This window comes from Sinohyriopsis cumingii, chromosome 19 (genome assembly GCF_028554795.1).
Source record: "Sinohyriopsis cumingii isolate HCF-2022 chromosome 19, ASM2855479v2, whole genome shotgun sequence".
NCBI lineage: Eukaryota > Metazoa > Mollusca > Bivalvia > Unionida > Unionidae > Sinohyriopsis > Sinohyriopsis cumingii.
In genome coordinates, this window is record NC_142979.1 from 44,838,801 (window position 1) to 44,851,429 (window position 12,629).

General features: G+C 41.6%; 1 protein-coding gene across 1 annotated transcript in view; it reads right to left on the reverse strand.

Annotated features, from left to right (window-relative positions):
* Nucleotides 1–4,355, reverse strand: part of LOC149775608 (uncharacterized) — a 222,246-nt gene extending 217,891 nt beyond the window's left edge. Inside the window, exon 1 of the mRNA XM_089943158.1 lies at nucleotides 3,373–4,355. The gene's annotated coding sequence lies outside the window, so the exon portion shown is untranslated. The remainder of the gene's footprint in view (nucleotides 1–3,372) is intronic.
* Between the last annotated feature and the right edge of the window lie 8,274 nt (nucleotides 4,356–12,629).

A 12,629-nucleotide genomic window follows, 5' to 3' on the forward strand; every position in this document is an offset into this window, starting at 1 on the left:
CAATCGGATAATATAAACAATATAGTGATACTTTCTTCCTGTCTAATGATGAGAAAGTTAGAATAATAAAAGAAGATACCAAATGATTTCCACATTCATTACACTTGATATAGGAACATTAATACACTCAGTTCAATTAACAACGTTAGCAAAATGGCACAGAAAGCATGATGAATTGAAATATAAAGTACTAAAATGCCAGACTGTCCACATGAATGAAACTTTACGCATTATAAGGATGTTTTGTCAAAGTTACAGGTGTTCTAATAGATAATCCAATAAACAATATCGTTTTCCCCTGATCAAAATTAAACTATTTCTTTCAAATTTCTGCATGTATGGTGTGTAGAGCTATTTCAAACTCAGAGGTGAATGATGAACCAAGAAAATAAATCCCATAGTGAACTCTATGATCTCCAAATGTGTCTCAGCTAGTAATGGTTAAATTTGTGTCGCGCAAAATATAAACAGCCCAGATTGTCGGAAAACGTTTAAAGAGAAAAAATTTCAAACTGGGACGTGGTAGTTAAATAAAAGCAAGATTACCCAGTTTTACTTTCAACCATATTTAAGACGTTCTTTAAATCAGGAGAATAATTAAATTTTTTCATCGAAAACATACGAAAACTGTGCTAAAAAGTGAGATTTTTACGTGAATGTATTGTTTTGTAAGTCAGGCAAGTTATGCTATGACCAAACAACAGTAATAACACTGGTGGCATTAAAAGGATATTGCGACATTTTAAAGGATATTAGTGAAGATTAAAAGTTTTAGATATCAAAAAATGTAATACTGTAAAATTATACAATATAGTTGTACATTTGCGTGAGCTAGTCTTTTTTCATTCGGCATGTAAGTGTTTTTTTCTTTTTTCTGAAGAAAAACAAAACATCGAGATTAATGGTATATATTTTAGCCTTCATATCCTCTGACCATGGAAAGGGTTTGCCATGCAGCCCAATGTTATGGCGTATCTTCGATGTGGAAAAACAGAAGCCGTTATGATATATATATATATATATATATATATATATATATATATATATATATATATATATATATATATATATATATATATATATATATATATATCATAACGGCTTATATATTTGCAAAAATGCTGAGGATGTATATGTAATATAACAATATTTTACTGAAGATGATTTTGGGTTAAACAAGTTTGTTATGGATGTTATTGTTTACAATTATTTCCCCAAAACGTTATTGTATCATCAAAGAGACCATCACAATGAGCTTGTATAGATAAAATACCATAAAAAGCAAAATCATCATAAAACTCATTTCTTTCATATCTATGCATTATTTTTTTATTATATTATGCCATGCAAGCAAGTTAGGAACCATTTATAAAACCAATAAAAATTCAACAATCCTCTCATAACACTTAACTTATTATTTTATCAGAGGATTGACATTATATGATAGCTGGAAGAATATACTATATGATCAACATCTATTTGTTCATAAACGAAACGCAAGTGTAATCTAGTTACCATTTTCAGAGAAAGAAATTCATTAATACTGTATTCTATAGTCGTAACAGTTCATTAATAGTTAATGACTTACGTGTGATAATTGAAAGCAAGTTCATTCTGACCGAAGAAAGTGCTCGTAAGTGGAAATAAAATCTTGTATACCTCATTTGCGACACAACATACATTTAATCACGTGTGTATTTGTAGTCTGGTGGCCCCGAGTGGCCGAGTGGTCTAAAGCGCTCACCGTTGCGGATCACTGCCATCTCACCTCTGTCTGCATGGGTTCGAGTCCAAGGCTGGGCTAGCGTGGGTACGTGAGAAAGCCTGCCAGTAGCTTCTCGTGGGTCGGTGGTTCTTCCCTGGGTTTTCAAGGGTTCTTCCTCCACCAGTTATACTGGCCGCCATGTAGAGCCTATATTGTTCTGAGAAATGGCGTTAAACCTCACAACAACAACAACAACAAAATTTGTAGTCTGTTTTATCAATGCATCTTTCAAGCGTATCATGACAACTGGCTCTGTATAACACTGTTGTGATATTAGCAATGACGCTATCGTTTTGTTTAATTAATTAGATAATACTATCACTAAACAAAGTTTAATAAAACTTGTATATCATTTTGAAAAGCATTAAAACATTTCTTTAGTAATTGTGTTAGTTGAAAGCAAACGTTTACATATGGACCAAGCGTATGCTAAGTCACAAGTAAGTGAGAAAGATCAATTTACCTTTACTAGAAAATAAATAAAACTTAACCATATGTTACGTTTACTCAAATGCAAATTTCAATTTATGACATTCTTCAGCATAATGCTGCTCTGAGGCTCGCAGATACATGCATATACATAAGTAGTGAAGGGGGATCCTATAGCCTCAATGGGAATTAGCATTACAGACCCCCTTGGGAACATATAGCCTCAATGGAAATTTAACATGGAGAAAAATCGTGGGAACATATAGCCTCAATGGGAATTTAACATAGAGAAAAATCGTGGGACGATATAGCCTCAAGAGGAATTGAACATGGGAATTGGGACTGTATAGCGTCAAAGGAATTTAAACAGGGTGGGACTGTATAGCGTCAAGGGAAATTGAACATGGGATTTTTTTTAAAAAAATTTTAAAAAATTTTTTTAAAAAAAAGGGGTAGGCAATGGAAAGGCTATCTCTTTTCGAGAAATATGGCTGGCCCTGAAAAGGGCCTTTGGGTTTTCTTCTTCTGCTTCCAATTTCTTCTTTTCCTCCACCAACTTCTTATTTTATCTCCAACACTCTTTCTCTTCTTCCCTTTCTTTTTTTTCTTCTCCTCCTCTTCTTTCTTCTTCTCTTCCTCCTCATCTTTCTTCCTCTTTTCATTTTCTTCTTCTTTTTCAATTTTTTCGTTCCATTTGCGTATTCTTATTCTTTCCTCTTCATCCTCCTTCTCCTCCTTTATCTCTTTCATGACACCACTAATCTTGTCCTTTGCTTTTCTTAAGTTATTAATTTCCATCTTTACACGATGGGGACTATAGGAATAATGGTCTTCAACGAGTCTTATTAGCATCTGTTCCATTATTCCTAAGTTGTCTAAAACGTCTTGCAAGGTTTGTATTTTGTCCATTTGGTTTGACGCCATCTTCTTTTTATTCTTTGCAGAATGGTTTGAACGACGAATACTGTGGGTTCTTATACTTAAAGCGCGTACGTGAAGGAAAACATCCCCCTAAAAAAATAAAATGGATCTTACCTAGATCATGACCAAACAACGCGCGGACGTGAAGGAAAACATCCCCTACTTTTTCATTTCATATAATATAACCCAAACTATACTCTCCACATTTGCTAAGAAACAATAAAGAAACCCATAATCTACTATTCGCACAAACATACCTTTACTCTGACAAACACAAACACACAAACACATACCCTCACATTTTTTTAAAAAAGAGTTAGTGTTTATATACACACTACTCTACCTACACACATTGGCAAATTAATAGTTATTTCTTTTCTAGAGTATTGGGTAGCCCTGAAAAGGGCTGTTGGTTTTTTTGAACTCCTGATGCACCTATCTAATGGTTGCACCTTCCTGGCCTGGCGCCACACACGCATCTTCTTCCCCAGTCTTCTTTCACCTTTCTTCTGGGGAGCGCAGAGGGAGGATGATTCGCTTCAACACCCCAATCCTCTGTCTCGGGAATATTGAACGACATCCTCTCTTCTCTTTTCTTTTCCTCTTCTTCCCTCTCTCTTCTCTCCTCCTCTTCTTTCTTCATTCTTGCTTCTTCTACGATAGCCTCCGCTGATAGTTCGTTTACTATGCGCCTGGCATATTCCAGGTGCATCTGGAGTTCTAGCAGCTTCACAATCCTTGTATTCATTGTCTTGCTGTTAACAGGTCGACGATGGGCCCAACTGACGATTAGTTTTTAATTTATACTGAAAGCGCGGACGTGAAGGAAAACATCCCCCTAAAAACATAAAATTCATCTTACCTAGATCATGACCAAAAACAACAACAACGCGCGGACCTAAAAGAAACACTCACTCACTTTTTATGCTACCCATCACTATTTTAAAAATTTTTTCATAAATCACTTCAATAGACTATCCACATACGCAAAGCAATCCAATCTAACCCCAAATATACACCTCAAACACCAAAAAAGACATCATTTTAATCTACTATCCACACCAACTTACGTGAGCTCTTACAAACACAAACACACAAACACACAAACACATACCCTCACATTTTTTATAAAAGAGTTAGTGTTTATATTCACACTACCCTACCTACACACATTGGCAAATCGATCGTTATTTCTTTTCTAGAGTATTGGGTAGCCCTGAAAAGGGCTGTTTTTTTGTTTGCTATGGCATTCTTTTTTTTAGTTTCTAAGAATGCGATGTCCTCTGATTATAGACTTTCTGGCAATAGGTCTGCTTCTTCGGAAAGAGAAGAAGAACTCTTTGGTGTCGATACGGCAATCGACAAAGCCTCTGTCAGGTTCAGGTTGCTGCTGCTGCTGCTGTTGTTGTTGTTGCTGTTGCCGCTGTTTTTGAAGTCTGTACTTCTCTGTCCATTCTTCTTTCTCCCTGTTCACTTCTTCTCTGAAGAGCTCTTCTATCAGGTCTTCAGTGACTTTTAGCATTCTCACGTTCTCTATTTCTTCTGGCTTCGGTATCAGACTGTGTCTGACCCTATGCAAATTCACGTAGGCTTCGTTGAGCTTAGCTAGTTTGGAGCACATCTTCGTTGGAGGATGAGTCGACAATGGATGGTTAGACTGGAAACAAACCGGTTCTTAAAGTCAAAGCGCGGACGTGAAGGAAAACATCCCCCACACGGTTTTCGAGCCGCAACGTTCATGAGAGGGATAGTAAGAAATGAAAGAGCATCAATTCAACATTCTTATAGCTAAACAAAAGACAAAAGCATTTTTTCAAAACACAACATTTTTTATTCAAAAATCACTTAACACTAAACAACAACTCTAACATTTTTAACAATAATCCAACAATATAACATCAAACATTTTTTTCAAATCACAAACATTTTTTTCTCAATGGACAATCTACTTTAAACAGGGCTGACAACATTGTGAATGAAATTGTGATTTCCACTGTTGGAAATCATTAGGCCATTGATGGACACTACGTTTCCTAGCTTGAGACAAAAGATAAGCATAATGGTCACAAAACCATCGATCTACTTTCACATCGTTTCTAGCAGAAGAACGAGGATCAAAATGAGTCACTAAATGTTCTAAGGAATAGCCCAGGCTGCGATGATGCAGAAAATACACACAGTACTGTCCACACACCAAGGAATCTGTGCCTTGTAATTTCACATTATTGGATCGGGTAGTCTGAGCATTTCTTCTCATAAAGTCAATGATATCGTCTTCCAAAGGGGGCAATCCGTACGAATCGAAATATTCCACACATCCTTCTTGAGGAAAGTAAACGGCTACCCAGTGGGTTCCTGGGAGATGACTGTCGTCCGTGTTGATCACGTAAGCTTGATGGTCTTTAGGTTTGCGATGAGGGAGTTCATCTTTAGCACAGACGACAGGATTCCAAGAAGACGTATACGAACTGTGGTTCAAAAGGTAATAAAGTTCCCAGGTATCCATTGATTTGTGTGTTTTTTTTTTTCTTCACAGGTAATAATAAGTTGTCAATTCGATCCTGACGTTTTGCTTGAAAATGTCTGACGAATAAACGGTTATTCGTTCTGTTTCCTCACTCTGATTCAGTAGAGCTTCGATACGATGGATCTCTTGAGTGGTTAATGGTGGACAAGAATGTTCACGCAAGTCTTTATACCACTGGTGCAACACATCTTTGTTCGAGATGAGACTCCAAGCTTCGTCCAGATACTCGTCCAATTTTTCTTCTTGACTCAACATCAGGCATTTATCGTGTTGAATTTGACTGGGATGATCGTTTTGACATCCATAACAATTTTTCTTGATCAATTCCGTCATTTTATCGACCAAGTGTTTGGCAAAACAGGAGACTAAATGCGCTTCTTGTTCTGGCCATCGGGACTACATCATGATCACTTCTTCTTCTTTTTCCACGGTCTCCTTACATTCCATGTCCAAAGTTTCTCCACTAGGTAAAGAGGGATAACAGTCTTCCATGGCATCTAGTAATCTAGAATGACTTCTCTCAAACTATTGATTTCTATGGTATTATCAAATTCGGCATACAGGATGACGTTCACCGTTACATCAGGGTCTCGGTTTGCAAACTGAATTTCCACACGAATTTGGCCGGATTTTATAGGGTGGAAATGTCCCTCGTCGCTGCCTTGGTCTGGAGTGAAATCGAAAGCCCACAAAGCATAACCTCCTGCGTAATCCTCGTACGTAATGCCGTGACTGGTGTTGGTTCCTAACTGGCCGGTGGCTTCGTACAGGGACAAGTACGATCTCAAGTAATTCTTCTTCTCAAAGTCAGGTTCGAAAGGTCGGGTACACAAGGTCTTGCCATCGCGACTGACTTCGATCTTGGACACGCCAAAGTGTTGAAAGTAGAAAGGATTTTTTTCGACAGCTCCGTTGAAGGTTGTATTCTCGACGATACCAACGATTAAACGTTTGGGTAGCTGTCCTTGGAACAGATGATCTTCGATCATGGATCGCTGTCCCTTGGGAATGGTGAACGTTTTCACTTCCACGCGTCGTATGGGATACTTGGCGGTCGTTCTGCTCAACGTCTGACTGATGTCGTTTCCCACTTTAGGTAACACTTCCACACGGCGTACGTAGAGCCTGGCTGCCTCGATGACAGTTTTGCAAACAGTAGTACCTATCAAATGGAAAGCGGCACTGCTACGATTCAGTCTCAGGCGAACATTCACCCCGTTTAGCAAATATTTCTCTTGCAACCACATGTCCAGATGTAAACGATCCATCAGTTCTAAACTTTGTCCGTTTTTGATTTTGTCTCTTCGTTCTACAAATCCGTCATTGTTTGGTGTTTTGCTTGCATCAGTTTCGAATCTTTCAAACTGGCCTGCTTCGTCAGCTTCCCATAGCACACAGGCATTGAGATGAGTGTTCTTGGCATCTATTCCGTACGTCAAGAGATTTTCCAGGTACGCCCGATAAGGGTAAGTATCCATGCTGCTGCTGACCAGTTTGTTGTTCAAGTACAAGTCCACTCCGCTAAACAAGGAATGCATGAAATTGTTGACGGGAGCTATTACCTCATCGCCATCTAGGGTCGAATTGTCCTCATCGACAACTTTGACTTTCAAGTACAAGTAACTGCTATTCAGATCGATGTAATCTTCGGGCTGTCCTTTGATTTCAAACTCGATGGGAGCTGAGGCTGTCAATGAGGAGACGGGGTGAAATTCCACCCACTGGGGTTCTTGCATCGTCATCATGGTGGGGGGCATGGCAAACAGATCCAGTTCTGTCTTGGAACAGGCGCATGACTCTCGGTGCATCATTTTTTGTTCTGTTCTTTCTCAATAATCGAAAACGTCTAAGTCTCGAACGGTTCTTCTTTTCTTGGCCTTTCTCGCTTGAAGTCTGGTGAAAGGGTGTTTTCTTCGTCGTCTCTTTCTGCCTTGTCCTTGCTGAATGCCTGACTCGGTAGCGTGCAGGGCATTTATAGATGTGTCTCGTCGGCCCAAAATGTCTTTGCCCGTTTGCAGCAAGACATTTTTGCCTGCCCTCATGAAGGCTTCTTTAGGGTTTTGTTTGTCGATGATAACATTTTGGAGAAATTCTTTGCCTTGTGTCAGTGCCGCATCTTTCAAGGCGTGCAATCCGCGTGTCACCATCGGTTTCAACACCGGAGCCACCGAACGAAAGGCCGATTTTAACATGTCTCCTAAACCGTGTCCTCGCTGTCGAGCAACCCCTCGGTACACTGGATACATGACTTACTTACGAGTCGTGAGAAAACCGTTTTCGAAAATGGAGTTTCACCGTGACTTTTCCTTTGGTGAATGGAATATTTTGTCCCAAATCTCCTTTTATAGTAATGTTGACCGTGTCCAAATACGACTTGCTGACAGGCAAATAGTGAGGATGGACAAATTCGCGGTGGACGTGGTAAGTGTTTCCACCTTCCTCGTCAGCGTTTGCGGCAGAATCCACTTTGAAAGGAATGACACGCAGTAACGGCACAGAGGTGTGTCGCACCACGTTGTATTCCACCACATCAGAGTACACAAACATCAAATTCAGTCCCTGGTTCAGTTCTACCGGGGTACGAAAATACTTGGCAAAAGAATCGTTGTCGTAAATGACTGGTAATTCAGGTTGTGTTTTTTGTTCTACTTTCCTCCTCAGCTCCATGTCACCGCCCAACATGTCAAACAATTCAGGACAAAATAAGAAAGACATGATTTTGGGCCCCTCAGGAAATTTTATCAGGAAGCGACGAGCTGTTTTGTGGTACTCCAGGGTGACACTTTTTTTGACACTTTCCAAAGCTTTCAGAAACACACCATTAAACCTGGTGGCTATGGTGTTGACCAAATGTTGACCACTAAAATAATAGCCTGGGGGAATGAACAAGTGATAGGTGGTCCACTTTAGATTTGGTGTACGGGTTTTCTTGTCATATTTGCTATGGGTATCCATCCACTGTTGCATTTGCTCGTCATGAACTTCCACATCAAATTTATTTTGATTGGGAAGGACATTGAGGACTTGGGTCGGGTGAATCATTTCTACTAAAGCCACTTCCCAATGGGCTTCGTGATCTAACTGGATGGCCTGAGGTAATTTAGCCGTGTAACAGCACAACGTGTTGTGGGGAAACACCTCCATGGAACTGTCACTGGGTAAGGTTAAGTAAAATTGGTTTTCGTGACTCATAATTCCAGAGTTCTGTGGCTGTCCGAGGGGATATTACTGGACGTCAGAGGCGTGTCTCCGTCTAGAATGGGGTTCTGGTTGTGGTTGGAGTGGTGACTGGCACTGGCACTGGACACAACGTTCCCGTTCGAGGAGAATTTCAGGGAGGGATTGGGAAGCAGGTAACCGATGCAACTGCTCAATAAAATGGTCCACAATTGTTTGTCTCCTTGTTGCAAACTCAAATTGGCAATAGCTGCCCCGATGACACAATACACCACGAAGATTTGGCAGAAAAAGACGATTTGCGTTTTAGGCACACGTTCTCCACACCACACCCACAAGGGTTGTTTTTGTAAATCTTGCACAGAAGAACTAGGTGAAGAAGGAGTGGTCGACGTAGCTGTGTCTGTTGTGTGAAAGGGCATGATGGTCACTTCTTTTTATAGTCGATGACTTGCGAAGCGTCAATCCAAGAATCAAAACTGGGTGGATATCCTTTCCAACGTACTTTGACTTCTTTGACACGTCGTTTGCCCACTTTACGGGTTCTGCGTTCGAGAATGCTTTCGATGTCGTACACGTCGTCTTCTTTTTTGGTCACACGTTGTAACTCGGGCAAATAAAACGTTCCTTTGAGCACTTCTCCGTTCATGTCTTCCAATTTATAGACGGTAGGATGACGGCCATGCACTCGTCCAGTGACACGAAACAATTCGGTCGTCCAGTTAGGTAAGTAACCTTTGTCGAAAGTGCGTTTGGTTTTGCCAATGCGCACCCAATCTCCTACGGCAACTCTTCACTTTTCTTGGGGACAGCCCTCGTCGGGGACGTACCGAACAGACGCTCAAACACCAACACTTCGTTCTCGGGAGTCACGTCTTGCGGGGCACGTCCGATGCTTCGATGGTAAGATTGGTTGTACACTTGCACCAGGTGCGGTAAGATGTCGATGTACTTCAGAGTGTGGTGATGCGTAAAATATTTCCACATGCGTTCTTTCAAAGTGCGTTGAAAACGTTCCACGATGCTGGCTTTGGTTTCGGGATTCTCGGTGGTAAAAAAATGAATGTCACGTTTCTTTAATTCTTTTTGGAAAGCTTGGTTCAGAAATTCGGTGCCTTTGTCCGTTTGCCATCGAAAAGGGTGACGACCGCTTTGTTTCAACACCCGTTGTAAGGTTCGCACTAACTCGCTGCTCGATTTGGAAGTCAAGGGCACGACCCAGGCAAATTTGGAAAAGACGTCGATGACACAAAACAAATATTTGTAGCCACGATTGTAGCTGGCCAAATGAGAGACATCGGCTAAATCGGCTTGCCATTGATGATCGATGCCTTCCACTCGGGTGCGACTTCTGGCAAACTTGCGTCGAATGGGTTTGTGTAAAGTGTAGGTAGCTTGTTCTTGTAACCATCGTTGTACTTGAGGTAAACGGAGACTTTTCAGTCGAGTTTTGGCAGCACGATACAATTTTTGAACTCCTGCGTAACCTGCAGGATGCGAGGGATCGTAGTAAATGCTGGCTAAGACTTTTTCCATTTTTTGTGTTTGTGTGTTAATAAGGCACCCACTCTTGGAAGAGGCTACTCTTTTTCTCTTGGGGTATTTTCTTGGATTGCAATGCTTTGCGTGTGCGGCCAGCAATAGGTGTCGAAGAGGAGAAGGATGTCTGAGCGGGGGATATCGGTTCTTGTTTCACTTCTGTCTTCACTTCTGTCTTCACTTTCTTTTTCTCTTGTGAGGAAGAAGGGGTGGCCATCATCTTTTTAATCCATCCAATTCTGGAGGTAGGTGGTGTTGTTAACTTGCGTACCTTTTCTGGTGGAGTTTGAAACTCTTCCTCTTCTTCTCCTTTTTCTGTCTTGGTCACGGGTACTGGTGGTACTGGTACTGGTACTGGTGATGGTGCTGGACTTTTCATCAAGGTCTTAAAATCTTTCAGAGTGGGTAGAGCTGTTTCGTCTAAAGCTTTCTGGTGAAAGAGTTGCAGTCGTTGCAAGAGTTGACCGTACTTTTGCGATTTTTCTGTTTCGGACAAATCTTGGCGATCCATCAAGGACTGCAATTCGTGTTGTAACTGGGACATCTTGCTCAAATGGGGATTGGGAGGTAAATGCGGGATGCGTTGTTCTTGCCACCGATGGTATTCCATCCATCGTTTGTAAGGCACTAAAGCTAGTTTTCGTCCTTCCATGGGGTTGTCAGGGGTCGATTCTGAGATCTTGGGACTTTCGAAGGCCTTTTTATCTTGCTCCGACTAGTCCTCCCAACATGGTTCCCAAGACTCCTTTCAGTATGGGGCCTAACAAGAGAGGCAAAATGCCTCCACGTTGCACTAACATCTTCTTTTTTTGACGAATGGGAATTTTCTTTCGAACCATTTGGCGAAGAACGTGACGATGTTTGCTTAAGCATTGTTTCTGGTGTTTGGACAAAGGGATCGTGCCTTTCAAAACGTTCAAACAACATTCGCACACGGTATCGATGACCTCTTTGGAGGCCGTTTGAATGAGTTTTTTTCGTAGGGGTGGAGAAGCTTTGGACAGGACAGATAACAGGTCCCCGTGTTTGGCTAAACGTGGTGGCAGTCCTTTCCTTTTCTTTCCTTGGGGTTTTCTGGAGGGTGACATCTTTGAGTCTTTAGGAGCACCTAAAAACACTGATACCCTACTCGGTCACAGGCCTTTTTTATACTGGAACGCGTCGCCACTGATTGTCTTTACGGCGTATCAGTTTGAGGACAGGCATGACACGTCGTGCAGGGGTACGTAACGGACTAAATCGAGCCAGTTCTTGCTTGGACAAATCCAGTAAACTTTGTAACATGCCCAATCTTTCATGGACTTTGATTTTGGGAGAAGGTACTTTGTGAGCAGCAGCCACTGCCACTAAATTGGAGGGTCCTGCCACTGGGGAAGTTCTTTTGGGGGTCATCAACGGAGAAGTTCTTGGTGTGATCAACGTCTCCAAGTACTCTTCAGTTCCTGGTGACATCAACGGAGAAGTGGATAAACGTGAGGCTGCCGGAGACGCAGTCACCGCTGTGGCAGGTCGTGGTTTGCGAGTGTAAGGTTGTGTCCTGGCCGAAGTGCCTCTCTTGCGACTAGTTTTCTTCTGTGGACTTTTCTTTTTCTGAGGACTTTTTCTCTGTTTCTTTTTCTGGGGGCTTCTTTTCTTTTTCCGGGGTGGTGGTGTCTGGTAAGAGGAGGGTCCTGCCACTGGAAGAAGTTCTTTTTGGGGACCTGGTCTTTTTCTTTTTCTTCTTGGGGCTTCGTTGGACTTTTGTCTTGGGGATAACTTTGGGGGCATTAGCATCCCATCTTAAGAGTGAGCGAATGATGACCCCTCCTAAAGTACCGCTCCCTCCAGGTTTCAAAATGATTTGTTTTTTGGTTTGAGTGTCGATGCGGGGATCAGCCAGTTGGACCAAAGCGACTTTGTTTCGATCGAAAAAGCGTTTGGTTTGATGAGGAATCTGAATGATTCCTTGGAGTAATTGACGTGCCGTCACCGTGAACCATCGTAAGACTTCTTTGAGACTAGCTTCTAAGACACGAGCTCGTGTTTGTGGATCTTTTTCTCGACTGATGCCATACAAGGCACGAATCAATTTGACGGGAAGATGCGACTGAAGGGACGTCATGTTCACACTGTGTGAGGCAAACGGGAAAGGGTCTGAGGTTTTTATAGATTTTTTTTTCATGGGGAGTGAAATGAAGTCGAGGACGGAGACGTGTACAGGACAGGCCCTCCGTCTTGGCACCAGTGGTGAAACAAGTGGGTACGAAATCGCAAAATCCTCGGGAGTCGTAG